A 17,802-nucleotide genomic window follows, 5' to 3' on the forward strand; every position below is an offset into this window, starting at 1 on the left:
TAAAATGACACCAAACTTAGAATTTTTATATCAAAATAGAGAAAACAAACAAGAAAACTTTGAATGTTAAGATGAACACCAAGAACACTTTGCAGATCAAGATGAACACCAAGAACAAATTTTAAAAAAAATTTAAGAAAATAGAAACACAAAGGACACCAAACTTAAAAATTTTTATATTTTGGACACTAATAATTCGAAAATGTATAAGATAAATAGCAACAGACACCAAACAAGAAATTTTAAAGATCAAATAAGGAAAATAAACAAGAACAACTTGAAGATCAATACAGAACTAAGAACATGTAATTCGAAAAATTGAAAGAAAAATAAAAACATGCAATTGACACCAAACTTAAAACATGAAACTAAACTCAAACAGAAGACTGAATTATGAAGTTATTGGTTTTAAAAATTTTTCGAAAATAATTTAGGAAAAAGAAAATAAGGATTCTAAAATTTTAATAAAAAATAATATAGAAGACTCAATTTTAGTGACTCTAAACCAAAAAGATAAACTTTTCCTAATTTAAGCAACAAAATAAACCGTCAGTTCTCCAAACTCGAACAATCCCCGACAACGGCGCCAAAAACTTTGTGCACGAAATTGTGATTACACTTTTCACAACTCCGCACAACTAACCAGCAAGTGCACTGGGTCGTCCAAGTAATACCTTACGTGAGTAAGGGTCGATCCCACCGAGATTGTCGGCTTGAAGCAAGCTATGGTTATTTTGTAAATCTTAGTCAGGAGATTAATGATAATAGTGGTTATATTTATGAAAATAAATAACATGAACTAAACAGTACTTGTGATTCAGTAATGGGGAACAGGCTGAGGTTCCGGAGATACTCTGTCATCTGAATCTCTGCTTTCCTATTGTCTTCTTCTCCAAACACGCATGGCCTCTTTCCATAGCAGGCTGTATGATCCTCTCGGATGAAAAATACCAAGCGATGTCACCGCACAGCTAATCATCTGTCGGTTCTCACTAACGTCGGAATAGGACCATTATCCTTTTGCACACTGTCACTGCGCCCAACATTCGTGAGTTTGAAGCTCGTCACAGTCATCCCCTTCCAGATCCTACTCGGAATACCACAGACAAGGTTTAGACTTTTTGGATCCCAAGAATGCTGCCATTGATTCTAGCCTATACCACGAAGGTTCTAACCTCCAGACTCGGTCCGTGGATTAGAAACCCAAGAAATACGCACTCAAGCTGTCGCTCAATGACTACCTTGAGCTCAGATAGAACGGAGTGGTTGTCAAGCACCCGTTCATAGGGTTGAGGATAATGATGAATGTAACGGATCATCATATTCTCCATATTGAAGTACGAGTGAGTATCTTAGAATAGAATCAAGCGTAATTGACTAGAAAACAGTAGTAATTGCATTAATCCATTGAAACACAGGAGAGCTCCTCACCCCCACCTATGGGGTCTAGAGACTCATGCCATCAAAGGTACAATATGAAATGTAAAAATGTCATAAGTTACAAAATAAATCTCTAAAAGTAGTTTTTATACTAAACTAGTAACTTAGGTTTACAGAAAATGAGTAACTAAGTGCAGATAGTGCAGAATTCCACTTCTGGGACCCACTTGGTGTGTGCCTGGGCTGAGCTTTTAAGCTTTCACGTTCATATGCCCAAAGTTGGCGTTAAACGCCACCCTAGGTGCCAGAATGGGCGTTTAACGCCAAAAAAGGTGTCAATTCTGGCGTTTTACGCCAGAAAGTTTTAGGCTAACTTTGGACGCTGGTTTTGGCCATCAAATCTCGGGAAAAATATGAACTATTATATATTGTTGGAAAGCCCAGGATGTCTACTTTCCAGCGTAATTGAGAGCGCGCCAATTGGGCTTCTGTAGCTCTAGAAAATCTATTTCGAGTGTAGGAGGGTCAGAATCCAACAGCATCTGCAGTCCTTTTTCAGCTTCTGAATCAGATTTTTGCTCAGATCCCTCAATTTCAGTCAGAAATTACCTGAAATTACAGAAAAACACACAAACTCATAGTAAAGCCTAGAAATGTGATTTTTGAATAAAAACTAATAAAAATATAATAAAAAGTAACTAAAATATACTAAGAACTACCTAAAAACAATGCCAAAAAGGGTATAAATTATCCGCTCATCAGTAGGCATTCATCATATGCATCTATGTGACATTGTTTGGGTATGCATATTATACTTGGTGTGCATATTCATCATATGCATCTATGTGATTGCTAATTGCTCTACTTGATGGAACTGCTTGATTGTCCCTACTTGTGTTTGTGACTGAAATTGGTTGGGTTACAGTGAATTGGATGTTGATTGAGCTGTTTAGGCCTGAAGCCATGTTTGGTTTGTGTTGTGGTTTAGTAAAGTATGAAATATCAAGCTGGTTCAGCATAGACTTAATGAACCCATCCTTGGAACAGGTTGGTCATTCATACTGTTAGAAAACTTTTAAGATCTTTTTATCTGAAAAGTGAGTTTCTAATTTTTGGATAATTAACTGATTTTATTTAAAATTATTTTGAATTTTTGGTGGTTAAACTATCGGTTTTCAAAGGATTCATAAGACAATGATAATCACTGAGTTCCAAAACAATTTTCTTATTAAATATCTTCTTATGACAATTCTGAAAACTCTGTGGTGAGACCGTGTTGTTAGGTTTTCACCCCCTACAGCTTTATCTTTTCAGGAGATGGATGACGAGGCTTATGAAGAGTTTTATTGCGTTTTGTTTATTCGATGTTATTATTTTAGTTATTAGTTACTTTTCCCTCGCCTTTATCTTTACGAGTTTTTATAAGAAGGATAGGGATTTGATTATGTAATGCTTGTAAAATTATTAATATGTTTATATATATGTTTCCTTTGTAAGTATTGATATTTGTATGGATGTATGTTATCTTTTAAAAAGTCTTTTGGGTGGTAATATGATTTAAGTTTTAAACAGGCTCATATTTTAGTATTAAATATTATAAGAGTGGTCGTAATACCCAAGCTATCAGAGTGGCACAGCCGGAAGCGTGACATTTTGATAGTTAGTGTGTTACATTATGGTATCAAAGAGGTTCTTCTTATAAAGCCTGAGGAATGGACCGACTATTCTTCAATTGCATACTCTAAGCGTCTGTCATGTAATAGGTCTCGTTCAGATAACGAGAATTAGAGCTTTATGCACATGACGGTCTATTGATTAATGCCATTAGTCTTGCATTGCATAATTCCTGGTATTATGTTTGGCAGGCTTAACACTAGTGAATTATGTACATGGAAGTACCAATGGGTTATCATAGACGATATGCGAGTCATAGATAATGCGAGTCGCAGGTTTTGGGAACGTTAGAAATTATTTCTCGAAGTTACTCGGTTAGGTATCTTGAACTCTGCGAATATCATGTATCTTGTTCCTGCTTGGTATGCTCTAAGGTTCTTGTTTGCGGTTCTTTTCTTGGAATGTGATTGGATTATCTTCCAATCCTGCCCTCTTGTTCACGTGTGCTCTTGTTTGATCCTAACTACGTATGTCTGCTTAAAACCCTTGGTGTATTTACCTTCTTTATTTAGGCACTTCCTCTTGAGTCATGTATTCTTTGATATACATTTGAACATGTTTTGATGCAGTATACCTTTTTAAGTTCTTATTCCGATTCCTTTGTAAACAAATTGTGATTTAGTTCTCCTCTTATTTGACGATAATTACAGCCATTCTTCGAATCTTAACAAAACCGCTTTTGATTTGATATACACTTCTCTATATAAACTTTGAAAGTTCCTGATACAGTTTAAAACTAATTGTTTTCAATACCTCGCCTGTTCCTTCACTGATTTATGGAAATATATTCACTTTAAATATAACTTGATTTTCTAATAATTTTATTACAATTTTTACGAATATCTTTATTTGATTATGTATTTAGGTATTCTTCAAAAGAAAGATTTTTGCATCTTTTCTGTTGATTTTCATTTGACAAACTTCACTTAATTTATTTTTCATTTGAATTTGGTTTAGCATACTACATTGTTTATGCAATTGTTGTTCTTTTAAAAAAAATGTTGGATTCATGTCTTTCTTCTTATGAATGGACTAATTTCTTTCTTAAGCTTTTCATTTCTGTGGAAAATTCGAACCCTCTCCCGCTTTCTGTGTTCGAATTCTTTTTCTTCTCTTCTACTCACATAAAGGAACCTCTCTACTGTGGCAAAGAGGATCCGTATTATTTTCTGTTTCCTTCTTTTTCATATGAGCAGGAGCAAGGACAAGAATATTCTTGTTGAAGCTGATCCGGAACCTGAAAGGACTCTAAAGAGGAAGCTAAGAGAAGCTAAAACACAACACTCTGAAGAGGACTTTACTGAAATTTTTGAAAAAGAAGTTGAGATGGCCGAAACATTTAACAATGGTGGAGGTGCAAGGAAGATGCTTGGTGACTTTACTGCACCAAATTCCAACTTACATGGAAGAAGCATCTCAATCCCTACAATTGAAGGAAACAATTTTGAGCTAAAGCCTCAATTAGTTTCTCTGATGCAATAGAACTGCAAGTTTCATGGACTTCCATCAGAAGATCCTTTTCAGTTCTTAACTGAATTCTTGCAGATCTGTGATACTGTTAAGACCAATGGGGTTGATCCCGAGGTCTACAGGCTTATGCTTTTTACGTTTGCTATAAGAGACAGAGCTAGAATATGGTTGGACTCTCAACCTAAAGATAGCCTGAACTCTTGGGATAAGCTGGTCACGGCTTTCTTAGCCAAGTTTTTTCCTCCTCAAAAGCTTAGCAAGCTTAGAGTAGATGTTCAAACCTTCATACAAAAAGAAGGTGAATCCCTCTATGAAGCTTGGGAGAGATACAAGCAACTGACCAAAAAGTGTCCTTCTGACATGCTTTCAGAATGGACCATCCTGGATATATTCTATGATGGTCTGTCTGAATTATCAAAGATGTCATTGGACCATTCTGCAGGTGGATCCATTCACCTAAAGAAAACGCCTGCAGAAGCTCAGGGACTCATTGACATGGTTGCAAATAACCAGTTCATGTACACTTCTGAACGGAATCCTGTGAGTTATGGGACGCTGATGAGCGGATAATTTATACGCTTTTTGACATTATTTTTAGTATGTTTTTAGTATGATCTAGTTACTTTTAGGGATGTTTTCATTAGTTTTTATGTTAAATTCACATTTCTGGACTTTACTATGAGTTTGTGTATTTTTCTGTGATTTCAGGTATTTTCTGACTGAAATTGAGGGACTTGAGCAAAAATCAAATTCAGAGGTTGAAGAAGGACTGTTGATGCTGTTGGATTCTGACCTCCCTGCACTCAAAGTGGATTTTCTGGAGCTACAGAACTCGAAATGGCGCGCTTCCAATTGCGTTGGAAAGTAGACATCCTGGGCTTTCCAGCATTGTATAATAGTCGATACTTTGGCCAAGTTTAGATGACGCAAACTGGCGTTCAACGCCAGATCTCTGCCCAAATCTGGCGTCCAGCGCCAGAAAAGGATCCAAAACCAGAGTTGAACGCCCAAACTGGCACAAAAACTGGCGTTCAACTCCAAGAAGGACCTCTACACGTGCAACACTCAAGCTCAGCCCAAGCACACACCAAGTGGTACCCGGAAGTGGATTTATGCATCAATTACTTACTTCTGTAAACCCTAGTAGCTAGTTTATTATAAATAGGACCTTTTACTATTGTATTAGGCGTCTTTTTGACCATCTTTGATCAGTTGTATGCTATCTTAGATCACGTTTTAGGGGGCTGGCCATTTGGCCATGCCTGGACCTTTCACTTATGTAATTTTAACGGTAGAGTTTCTACACTCCATAGATTAAGGTGTGGAGCTCTGCTGTTCCTCAAGAATTAATGCAAAGTACTACTGTTTTCTATTCAATACATCTTATTTCGCTTCTAAGATATTCATTCGCTCTTCAAACTGAATGTGATGAACGTGACAATCATCATCATTCCCTATAAACGCGTGCCTGACAACCACTTCTGTTCTACCTTCGACTGAATGAGTATCTCTTAGATCTCTTAATCGGAATCTTCGTGGTGTAAGCTAGAATGATGGCGGCATTCAAGAGAATCCGGAAGGTCTAAACCTTGTCTGTGGTATTCCGAGTAGGATTCAATGAATGAATGACTGTGACGAGCTCCAAACTCGCGATTGCTGGGCGTAGTGACAGACGCAAAAGGATAGTAAATCCTATTCCAGCATGATCGAGAACCGACAGATGAATAGCCGTGCCGTGACAGGGTGCGTTGACCATTTTCACTGAGAGGATAAGATGAAGCCATTGACAAGGGTGATGCCTCCAGACGATTAGCCGTGCCGTGACAGGGCATTGGATCATTTTCCCGAGAGATGACCGAAAGTAGCCATTGACAGTGGTGATGTATCACATAAAGCCAACCATGGAAAGGAGTAAGACTGATTGGGTGAAGATAGCAGGAAAGCAGAGGTTCAGAGGAACAAACGCATCTCTATACGCTTATCTGAAATTCTCACCAATGATTTACATAAGTATCTCTATCCCTCTTTTATTAATTATTTTCGAAAACCACATTACTGTTTGATATCCGCCTAACTGAGATTTACAAGGTGACCATAGCTTGCTTCATACCAACAATCTCCGTGGGATTCGACCCTTACTCACGTAAGGTATTACTTGGACGACCCAGTGCACTTGCTGGTTAGTTAGACGGAGTTGTGAACCATGGTCTTGGCATCATGTTTTTGGCGCCATTTCCAGGGAAAGAAAGAGCAATGAATTTTACATAATTAAAGTGTAATCACGATTCCGCGTACCAAGTTTTTGGCGCCGTTGCCGGGGATTGTTCGAGTTTGGACAACTAACGGTTCATCCTGTTGCTCAGATTAGGTAATTTTCTTCTTATTTTGTTTTCAAAAATCTTTCAAAAATTTTTCTTGTGTTTTCAAAAAAATTTTAAAAATAAAAATGTTTTCAAAAATATATTTTTCTTCAGAATTTTTAAGAATGAATTCTAGTGTTTCATGAAGCATGTGAAGCCTGGCTGGCTGTAAAGCCATGTCTAAATTCTTTTGGACTGAGGCTTCCACTCATAAGTATATGAAGTTGGATGAAATATCAGCTGTTGTATACATGAGAGGTATCTATGTTTGCTGAAGCTTGGCTGGCCGTTGGCCATGTCTATTGTTTTAGACCGGAGCTTTCATTGAAAGCTTGGCTGGCTAGTGAGCCATGTCTAATTCCTGGACTGAAGCTTTAGACTAAGAATGCAAGATTCCTGGAATTCATATTAAAAATTTTGGAATCCTTATTTTTATTTTTCACAAAAATTTTTGAAAAAAAAAATCCAAAAAAAATTAGAAAATCATAAAAATCAAAAATATTTTTTGTGTTTCTTGTTTGAGTCTTGAGTCATATCATAAGTTTGGTGTCACTTGCATATGCATCTTGCATTTTTCGAAAATTCATGCATTCATAGTGTTCATCATGATCTTCAAGTTGTTCTTGGTAAGTCTTCTTGTTTGATCTTGATGATTTCATGTTTTGTGTCTTTTCTTGTTTTTCAGCATTAAAAAATTCTAAGTTTGGTGTCTTGCATGTTTTCCTGCATTAAAAATTTTTCAAAATTATGTTCTTGATGTTCAACATGATCTTCATAGTGTTCTTGGTGTTCATCTTGACATTCATGTCATTCATGCATGCATTCATTGTTTTGATTCAAAATTTTCATGTATTGAGTCTTTTTGTTGTTTTTCTCTCTCATCATAAAAAAATTCAAAAATCAAAAAAAATATCTTTCCCTTTTTCTCTCATCAAATTCGAAAATTTGAGTTGACTTTTTCAAAAATTTTTAAAATCAAATTGTCTCTCATGAGTCAAATCAAATTTGAAAATTTGAAAATTTTATCTTTTTCAAAATCTTTTTCAAAAATCAAATCTTTTTCAAAATTCTTAAGTATTTTTGAAAATTCCAAAAATATTTTTCAAAAACTTTTTCTTATTTTTATATCAAATTTTCGAAAATAACAATAACAATTAATGTTTTGATTCAAAAATTTCAAGTTTGTTACTTACTTGTTAAGAAAGATTCAAACTTTAAGTTCTAGAATCATATCTTGTGATTTCTTGTGAATCAAGTCATTAATTGTGATTTTAAAAATCAAATCTTTTTCAAAACTAATTCCTATCATATCTTTTCAAAAATATCTTCTTATCTTACCTTTTTCAAAAATTTGATTTCAAAATATCTTCTCTAACTTCCTAACTTCTTATCTTTTCAAATTTGTTTCAACTAACTAACTAACTTTTTGTTTGTTTCTTATCCTTTTTAAAACTACCTAACTAACTCTCTCTCTCTCTAATTTTCGAAAATATCTCCCTCTTTTTCAAAATTTCTTTTTAATTAACTAATTATTTTAATTTTTAAATCTTAATTTTCGAAAATTACTAATTTTTTTTTTCAAAAACTATTTTCGAAAATCACTAACTCTTTTTTCAAAAATAATTTTCGAAAATTCTCTTCTCTCTCATCTCCTTCTATTTGTTTATTCATCTACTAACATCTCTCCCTCACTCACAAAAAAAAAAAGAGGATCTCTATTATTATTATTTTTCTGTGCCCTCTTCTTTGTCATATGAGCAGGAGCAAGGACAAGAATATTCTTGTTGAAGCAGATCCAGAACCTGAAAGGACTCTGACGAGGAAACTAAGAGAAGCTGAATTACAACAAACCAGCAAGCACCTGTCAGGAATTATCAAACAGGAAAAGAAGATAGCAGCTGAAAATAATAATAATGCAAGGAGAATGCTTGGTGACTTTACTGCACCTCATTCCAATTTACATGGAAGAAGCATCTCCATTCCTGCCATTGGAGCAAACAACTTTGAGCTAAAACCTCAGCTAGTTTCTCTGATGCAGCAGAACTGCAAGTTTCATGGACTTCCATCTGAAGATCCTTTTCAGTTCTTAACTGAATTCTTGTAGATATGTGATACTATTAAGACTAATGGAGTAGATCCTGAAGTCTACAGGCTTATGCTTTTCCCATTTGCTATAAGAGACAGAGCTAGAATATGGTTGGACTCTTAACCTAAAGATAGCCTGAACTCTTGGGATAAGCTGGTCACGGCATTCTTAGCCAAGTTCTTTCCTCCTCAAAAGCTGATCAAGCTTAGAGTGGATGTTCAAACCTTCAAATAGAAAGAAGGTGAATCCCTCTATGAAGCTTGGGAAAGATACAAACAGTTGACCAAAAAGTGTCCTTCTGACATGCTTTCAGAATGGACCATCCTGGATATATTCTATGATGGTCTGTCTGAGTTATCAAAGATGTCATTGGATACTTCTGCAGGTGGATCCATTCACCTAAAGAAAACGCCTGCAGAAGCTCAAGAACTCATTGACATGGTTGCTAATAACCAGTTCATGTACACTTCTGAGAGGAATGCTGTGAATAATGGGACGCCTATGAAGAAGGGAGTTCTTGAAATTGATACTCTGAATGCCATATTGGCTCAGAATAAAATATTGACTTAGCAAGTCAATATGATCTCTCAGAGTCTGAATGGAATGCAAGCTGCATCTAACAGTACTCAAGAGGCTTCTTATGAAGAAGAAGCTTATGATCCTGAGAAGCCTGAAATAGCAGAGGTGAATTACTTAGGTGAAGCTTATGGAAACACCTATAACTCATCATGGAGAAATCATCCAAATTTCTCATGGAAGGATCAAAAGCCTCAACAAGGCTTTAATAATGGTGGAAGAAATAGGTTTAACAATAATAAACCTTTTCCATCATCCACTCAGCAACAGACAGAGAACTCTGAACAAAGTACTTCTAATTTAGCAAACTTAGTCTCTGATCTATCCAAGGCCACTGTAAGTTTCATGAATGAAACAAGGTCTTCCATTAGAAATCTGGAAGCACAAGTAGGCCAGCTGAGTAAAAGGATCACTGAAATCCCTCCTAGTACTCTCCCAAGCAATACAGAAGAGAATCCAAAAGGAGAGTGCAAGGCCATTGACATAAGCACCATGGCCAAACCTGTAAGGGAAGGAGAGGACGTGAATCCCAAGGAGGAAGACCTCCTGGGACGTCCAGTGGTCAATAAGGAGCTTCCCTCTGAGGAACCAAAGGACTCTGAGGCTCATCTAGAGACCATAGAGATTCCATTGAACCTCCTTATGCCCTTCATGAGCTCTGATGAGTATTCCTCTTCTGAAGAGAATGAGGATGTTACTGAAGAGTAAACTGCCAAGTTTCTTGGTGCAATCATGAAGCTGAATGCCAAATTATTTGGCGTTGATACTTGGGAAGTTGAGCCTCCCTTGTTCATCAATGAACTAAGTGATATGGATCAACTGACATTGCCTCAGAAGAAACAGGATCCTGGAAAGTTCATAATACCTTGTACCATAGGCACCATGATCTTTAAGGCTCTGTGTGACCTTGGTTCAGGAATAAACCTCATGCCCCTCTCTGTAATAGAGAAACTGGGAATCTATGGGGTGCAAGCTGCTAAAATCTCATTAGAGATGGCAGACAGTTCAAGAAAACAGGCTTATGGACAAGTAGAGGACGTGTTAGTAAAGGTTGAAGGCCTTTACATCCCTGCTGATTTCATAGTCCTGGATACTGGAAAGGAAGAGGATGAATCCATCATCCTCGGAAGACCTTTCCTGGCCACAGCAAGAGCTGTGATTGATGTTGATAGAGGTGAACTAGTCCTTCAATGGAATGAGGACTCCCTTGTGTTTAAAACTCAAGGATCTCCCTCTGCAACCATGAAGAGGAAGCATGAAATGCTTCTCTCAAAGCAGAGTCAACCCAAGCCCCCACAGTCAAACTCTAAGTTTGGTGTTGGGAGGCCACAACCAAAGTCTAAGTTTGGTGTTGAACTCCCATATCCAAACTCTAAGTTTGGTGTTGGAGAGTCTCAACAATGCTCTGAACATCTGTGAGGCTCCATGAGAGCCCACTGTCAAGCTATTGACATTAAAGAAGCGCTTGTTGGGAGGCAACCCAATTTCTATTTATCTAACAATATTTTTCTTAGCTATATGTCTTTATAGGTTCATGATCATGTGGAGTCACAAAATAAACAAAAAAAATTAAAAACGGAATCAAAAACAGCAGAAGAAAAATCACACCCTGGAGGAGCATCTGCCTGGCGTTCAACGCTAGAACAGAGCATGGTTCTGGCGTTGAACGCCCAGAACAAGCATGGTTCTGGCGTTCAACGGCAGAAATGGCAACAAATGGGCGTTGAACGCCCAAAATGGGCACCAACCTAGCGCTGAACGCCCAGAGTTGTGTACAAGGGCATTTTACATGCCTAATGGGTGCAGGGATGTAAATCCTTGACACCTCAGGATCTGTGGACCCCACAGGATCCCTACCTACCTCCACTCACTTTCTTCTCTCTTCTCAATCATCCTCTATTCCCAATAAACACCCTTCCCTATTAACCCTTTACCACTCACATCCATACACCCACTTACCTTCAAAATTCAACATCTCTTTCCCACCCAATCCCACCCATATGGCCGAATACACACCTCCCTCCACCTCCTCCATATCTTCTTCTTCTTCTTCTATTCCTTCTTCTTTTGCTCGAGGGCGGGCAACATTCTAAGTTTGGTGTGGTAAAAGCATAGCTTTTTTTGTTTTTTCCATAACCATTGATGGCACCTAAGGCCAGAGAAACCTCTAGAAAGAGGAAAGGGAAGACAAAAGCTTCTATCAAGGGTCTATAGCTCAGTGGTAGAACATTTAACTGCAAATCAAGAGATCCCTGAGATACCTCAGGGGATACATTTTCTTCCACACAATTATTGGAAGCAACTAAGGGTGGAACATCAAGAGCACTCCATCATCCTTCATGAAATCAGAGAAGATCTAAAAGCAATGAAGGAGGAGCAACAAAGGCAAGGAAGAGACATAGAAGAGCTCAAGGACATCATTTGTTCCTCAAAAAGGAAACGCCACCATCACTAAGGTGGATTCATTCCTTGTTCTTATTTCTTCTGTTTTTCGTTTTCTATGTTAAGTGCTTATCTATGTTTGTGTCTTCATTACATGATCATTAGTAGTTAGTAACTCTGTCTTAAAGTTATGAATGTCCTATGAATCCATCACCTCTCTTAAATGAAAAATGTTTTAATTCAAAAGAACAAGAAGTACATGAGTTTCAAATTTATCCTTGAACTTAGCTTAATTATATTGATGTGGTGACAATGCTTCTTGTTTTCTGAATGTATGCTTGAACAGTGCATATGTCTTTTGAAGTTTTTGTTTAAGAATATTAAATATGTTGGCTCTTGAAAGAATGATGACTAGGAGACATGTTATTTGATAATCTAAAAAATCATAAAAATGATTCTTGAAGCAAGAAAAAGCAGCAAAGAACAAAGCTTGCAGAAAAAAAATATAGGCGAAAAAAAAAATAGAAGAAAAAGCAAGTAGAAAAAGCCAAAAGCTCTTAAAACCAAGAGGCAAGAGCAAAAAGCCAATAACCCTTAAAACCAAAAGGCAAGGGCAAATAAAAAGGATCCCAAGGCTTTGAGTATCAGTGGATAGGAGGGCCTAAAGGAATAAAATCCTGGCCTAAGCAGCTAAACCAAGCTGTCCCTAACCATGTGCTTGTGGCGTGTAGGTGTCAAGTGAAAACTTGAGACTGAGCGGTTAAAGTCAAGGTCCAAAGCAAAAAAAGAGTGTGCTTAAGAACCCTGGACACCTCTAATTGGGGACTTTAGCAAAGCTGAGTTACAATCTGAAAAGGTTCACCCAATTATGCGTCTGTGGCATTTATGTACCCGGTGGTAATACTGGAAAACAAAGTTCTTAGGGCCACGGCCAAGACTCATAAAATAGCTGTGTTCAAGAATCATCATACTGAACTAGGAGAATCAATAACACTATCTGAACTCTGAGTTCCTATAGATGCCAATCATTCTAAACTTCAATGGATAAAGTGAGATGCCAAAACTATTCAAGAGGCAAAAAGCTATAAGTCCCGCTCATATGATTGAAGCTATGTTTCATTGATAGTTTGGAATTTATATTATATTCTCTTCTTTTTATCCTATTTGATTTTCAGTTGCTTGGGGACAAGCAACAATTTAAGTTTGGTGTTGTGATGAGCGGATAATTTATACGCTTTTTGACATTGTTTTTAGTATATTTTTAGTAGGATCTAGTTACTTTTAGGGATGTTTTCATTAGTTTTTATGTTAAATTCACATTTCTGGACTTTACTATGAGTTTGTGTGTTTTTCTGTGATTTCAGGTATTTTCTGACTGAAATTGAGGGACTTGAGCAAAAATCAAATTCAGAGGTTGAAGAAGGACTGCCGATGCTGTTGGATTCTGACCTCCCTGCACTCAAAGTTGATTTTCTGGAGCTACAGAACTCGAAATGGCGCGCTTCCAATTGCGTTGGAAAGTAGACATCCATGGCTTTCCAACAATATATAATAGTCCATACTTTGGCTAAGTTTAGACGACGCAAACTGGCGTTCAACGCCAGCTCTCTGCCCAAATCTGGCGTCCAGCGCCAGAAAAGGATCCAAAACCAGAGTTGAACGCCCAAACTGGCACAAAAACTGGTGTTCAACTCCAAGAAGGACCTCTACACGTGCAACACTCAAGCTCAGCCCAAGCACACACCAAGTGGGCCCCGGAAGTGGATTTATGCATCAATTACTTACTTCTGTAAACCCTAGTAGCTAGTTTATTATAAATAGGACCTTTTACTATTGTATTAGGCGTCTTTTTGACCATCTTTGATCAGTTGTATGCTATCTTAGATCACGTTTTAGGGGGCTGGCCATTCGGCCATGCCTGGACCTTTCACTTATGTAATTTTAACGGTAGAGTTTCTACACTCCATAGATTAAGGTGTGGAGCTCTGCTGTTCCTCAAGAATTAATGCAAAGTACTACTGTTTTCTATTCAATTCATCTTATTTCGCTTCTAAGATATTCATTCGCTCTTCAACCTGAATGTGATGAACGTGACAATCATCATCATTCCCTATAAACGCGTGCCTGACAACCACTTCCATTTTACCTTCGACTGAATGAGTATCTCTTAGATCTCTTAATCGGAATCTTCGTGGTGTAAGCTAGAATGATGACGGCATTCAAGAGAATCCAGAAGGTCTAAACCTTGTCTGTGGTATTCCGAGTAGGATTCAATGAATGAATGACTGTGACGAGCTCCAAACTCGCGATTGCTGGGCGTAGTGACAGACGCAAAAGGATAGTAAATCCTATTCCAGCATGATCGAGATCTGACAGATGAATAGCCGTGCCGTGACAGGGTGCGTTGACCATTTTCACTAAGAGGATAAGATGAAGCCATTGACAAGGGTGATGCCTCCAGACGATTAGCCGTGCCATGGCAGGGCATTGGATCATTTTCTCGAGAGATGACCGAAAGTAGCCATTGACAGTGGTGATGTATCACATAAAGCCAGCCATGGAAAGGAGTAAGACTGATTGGGTGAAGATAGTAGGAAAGCAGAGGTTCAGAGGAACAAACGTATCTCTATACGCTTATCTGAAATTCTTACCAATGATTTACATAAGTATCTCTATCCCTCTTTTATTAATTATTTTTGAAAACCACATTACTGTTTGATATCCGCCTGACTGAGATTTACAAGGTGACCATAGCTTGCTTCATACCAACAATCTCCGTGGGATTCGACCCTTACTCACGTAAGGTATTACTTGGACGACCCAGTGCACTTGCTGGTTAGTTACACGGAGTTGTGAACCATGGTCTTGGCATCATGTTTTTGGCGCCATTTCCTGGGAAAGAAAGAGCAATGAATTTTACATAATTAAAGTGTAATCACGATTCCGCGTACCAGACGCCTAAGAGGAAGGGAGTTCTTGAAATTGATGCTCTGAATGACATATTGGCTCAGAACAAAATGTTGACTCAGCAAGTCAATATGATTTCTTAGAGTCTGAATGGATTGCAAGCTGCATCCAACAGTACTAAAGAGGCATCTTCTGAAGAAGAAGCTTATGATCCTGAGAACCCTGCAATAGCAGAGGTGAATTACATGGGTGAACCCTATGAAACACCTATAATCCCTCATGGAGAAATCATCCAAATTTCTCATGGAAGGATCAACAAAAGCCTCAACAAGGCTTTAATAATGATGGAAGAAACAGGTTTAGAAATAGCAAGCCTTTTCCATCATCCACTCAGCAACAGATAGAGAATTTTGAGCAGAATTCATCTAGCTTAGCAAATATAGTCTCTGATCTATCTAAAGCCACTCTAAGTTTCATGAATGAAACATGGTCCTCCATCAGAAATTTGGAGGCACAAGTGGGCCAGCTGAGTAAAAAAATCACTGAAACTCCTCCTAGTACTCTCCCAAGCAATACAGAAGAGAATCCAAAAAGAGAGTGCAAGGCCATAACCTTACTTGGTGTGGCCGAACCCAGAGAGGAAGAGGAGGACGTGAATCCTAATGAGGAAGACCTCATGGGACGTCCTCTGAACACTAAGGGATTCCTCAATGAGGACCTGAAGGAATGTGAGGCTCATACAAAGACCATAGAGATTCCATTCAACTTGCTTATGCCCTTCATAAGCTCTGATGAGTATTCTTCCTCTGAAGAGGATGAAGACATTACTGAAGAGCAAGTTGCTAAGTACATTGGTGCAATCATGAAGCTGAATACCAAATTATTTGGTAATGAGACTTGGGAAGATGAACCTCCCTTGCTCACCAATGAATTGAATGCATTGGTGGTATGCGAAATTGTTACTCTGAGGTTGTAAAATTTGTTGCTCGTTCTCTCCCTGGTAATGGCGCCAATAACTGGTGCACAATACCATTGTACAAACATAACTTCACAACTTCGCACAACTAACCAGCAAGTGCACTGGGTCGTCCAAGTAATAAAACCTTACGTGAGTAAGGGTCGATCCCACGGAGATTGTTGGTATGAAGCAAGCTATGGTCATCTTGTAAATCTCAGTCAGGCGGATATCAAATGGTTATGGAGTTTTTGAATAATAATAATAGATAAATAGAAAATAACAATAGAAACACTTAGGTATATCATTGGTGAGAATTTCAGATAAGCGTATAGAGATGCTTTCGTTCCTCTAACTCTCTGCTTTCCCGCTGTCTTCATCCAATCAGTCTTACTCCTTTCCATGGCAAGCTTTCTGTAAGGGCATCACCGTTGTCAATGGCTACATCCCATCCTCTCTATGAAAATGGTCCAAATGCTCTGTCATGGCATGGCTAATCATCTGGAGGTTCTCGATCATACTGGAATAGGATTTACTATCCTTTTGCGTCTGTCACTACGCCCAGCACTCGCGAGTTTGAAGTTCGTCACAGCCATCCCTTCCCAGATCCTACTCGGAATACCACAGACAAGGTTTAGACTTTCTGGATCTCAAGAATGGCCATCCATGGGTTCTAACTTATACCACGAAGATTCTGATTAAGGAATCCAAGAGATACTCATTCAATCTAAGGTAGAACGGAAGTGGTTGTCAGGCACGTGTTCATAGGGAATGATGATGACTGTCATGATCACCACATTCATGTTGAAGTGCGAATGGATATGTTAGAAGCGGAATAAGTTGAATTGAATAGAAAACAGTAGTACTTTGTATTAAATCATGAGGAACAGCAGAGCTCCACACTTTAATCTATGGAGTGCAGAAACTCTACCATTTGAAAATACATAAGTGATAATGGTCCAGGCATGGCCGAATGGCCAGCCCCCATGCATGATCAATATGATCCCAAGATGAACTAAAAAATCATAAGATGTCTAATACAATAGTAAAAATTCCTATTTATACTAAACTAGTTACTAGGGTTTACAGAAGTAAGTAATTGATGCATAAATCCACTTCTGGGGCCCACTTGGTGCGTGCTTGCACTGAGCTTGAAGTTTACACGTGGGGAGGTCATTCTTGGAGTTGAACGCCAGTCTGTAACGTGTTTCTGGCGTTCAACTCTGGTTTGTGACGTGTTTCTGGCGTTTAACTCCAGACTACAGTATAGAACTGGCGTTCAACGCCCTTTTGCGTTGTCTAAACTCGGCCAAAGTATAAACTATTATATATTGCTGGAAAGCCCTGGATGTCTACTTTCCAACGCAATTGGAAGCGTGCCATTGTGAGTTATGTAGCTCCAGAAAATCCATTTTGAGTGCAGGGAGGTCAGAATCCAACAACATCAGCAGTCCTTCTTCAACCTCTGAAACTGATTTTTGCTCAAGTCCCTCAATTTCAGCCAGAAAATACCTAAAATCACAGAAAAACACACAAACTCATAGTAAAGTCCAGAAATGTGAATTTAACATAAAAACTAATAAAAACATCCCTAAAAGTAACTAGATCCTACTAAAAATATACTAAAAATAATGCCAAAAAGTGTATAAATTATCCGCTCATCACAACACCAAACTTAAATTGTTGCTTGTCCCCAAGCAACTAAAAATCAAATAGGATAAAAAGCAGAGAATATACTATAAATTCCAAACTATCAATGAAACATAGCTCCAATCAGATGAGCGGGACTTGTAGCTTTTTGCCTCTTGAATAGTTTTGGCATCTCACTTTATCCATTGAGGTTCAGAATGATTGGCATCTATAGGAACTCAGAGTTCAGATAGTGTTATTGATTCTCCTAGTTCAGTATGTTGATTCTTGAACACAGCTACTTTATGAGTCTTGGTCGTGGCCCTAAGCACTTTGTTTTCCAGTATTACCACCGGATACATAAATGCCACAGACACATAACT

General features: G+C 38.0%; 2 non-coding genes across 2 annotated transcripts; both read right to left on the reverse strand.

Moving 5' to 3' along the window:
* Positions 1-4,782: 4,782 nt before the first annotated feature.
* Positions 4,783-4,890, reverse strand: LOC148567961 (small nucleolar RNA R71). The gene has a single exon (XR_015881558.1). It is a non-coding gene; the product is annotated as a small nucleolar RNA R71 (small nucleolar RNA).
* A 4,281-nt stretch (positions 4,891-9,171) lies between these two features.
* LOC148567962 (small nucleolar RNA R71) lies at positions 9,172-9,279 on the reverse strand. The gene has a single exon (XR_015882625.1). It is a non-coding gene; the product is annotated as a small nucleolar RNA R71 (small nucleolar RNA).
* Between the last annotated feature and the right edge of the window lie 8,523 nt (positions 9,280-17,802).

The sequence above is a fragment of the Arachis ipaensis genome, chromosome B4, assembly GCF_059453495.1.
Source record: "Arachis ipaensis isolate K30076 ecotype BB chromosome B4, ASM5945349v1, whole genome shotgun sequence".
NCBI lineage: Eukaryota > Viridiplantae > Streptophyta > Magnoliopsida > Fabales > Fabaceae > Arachis > Arachis ipaensis.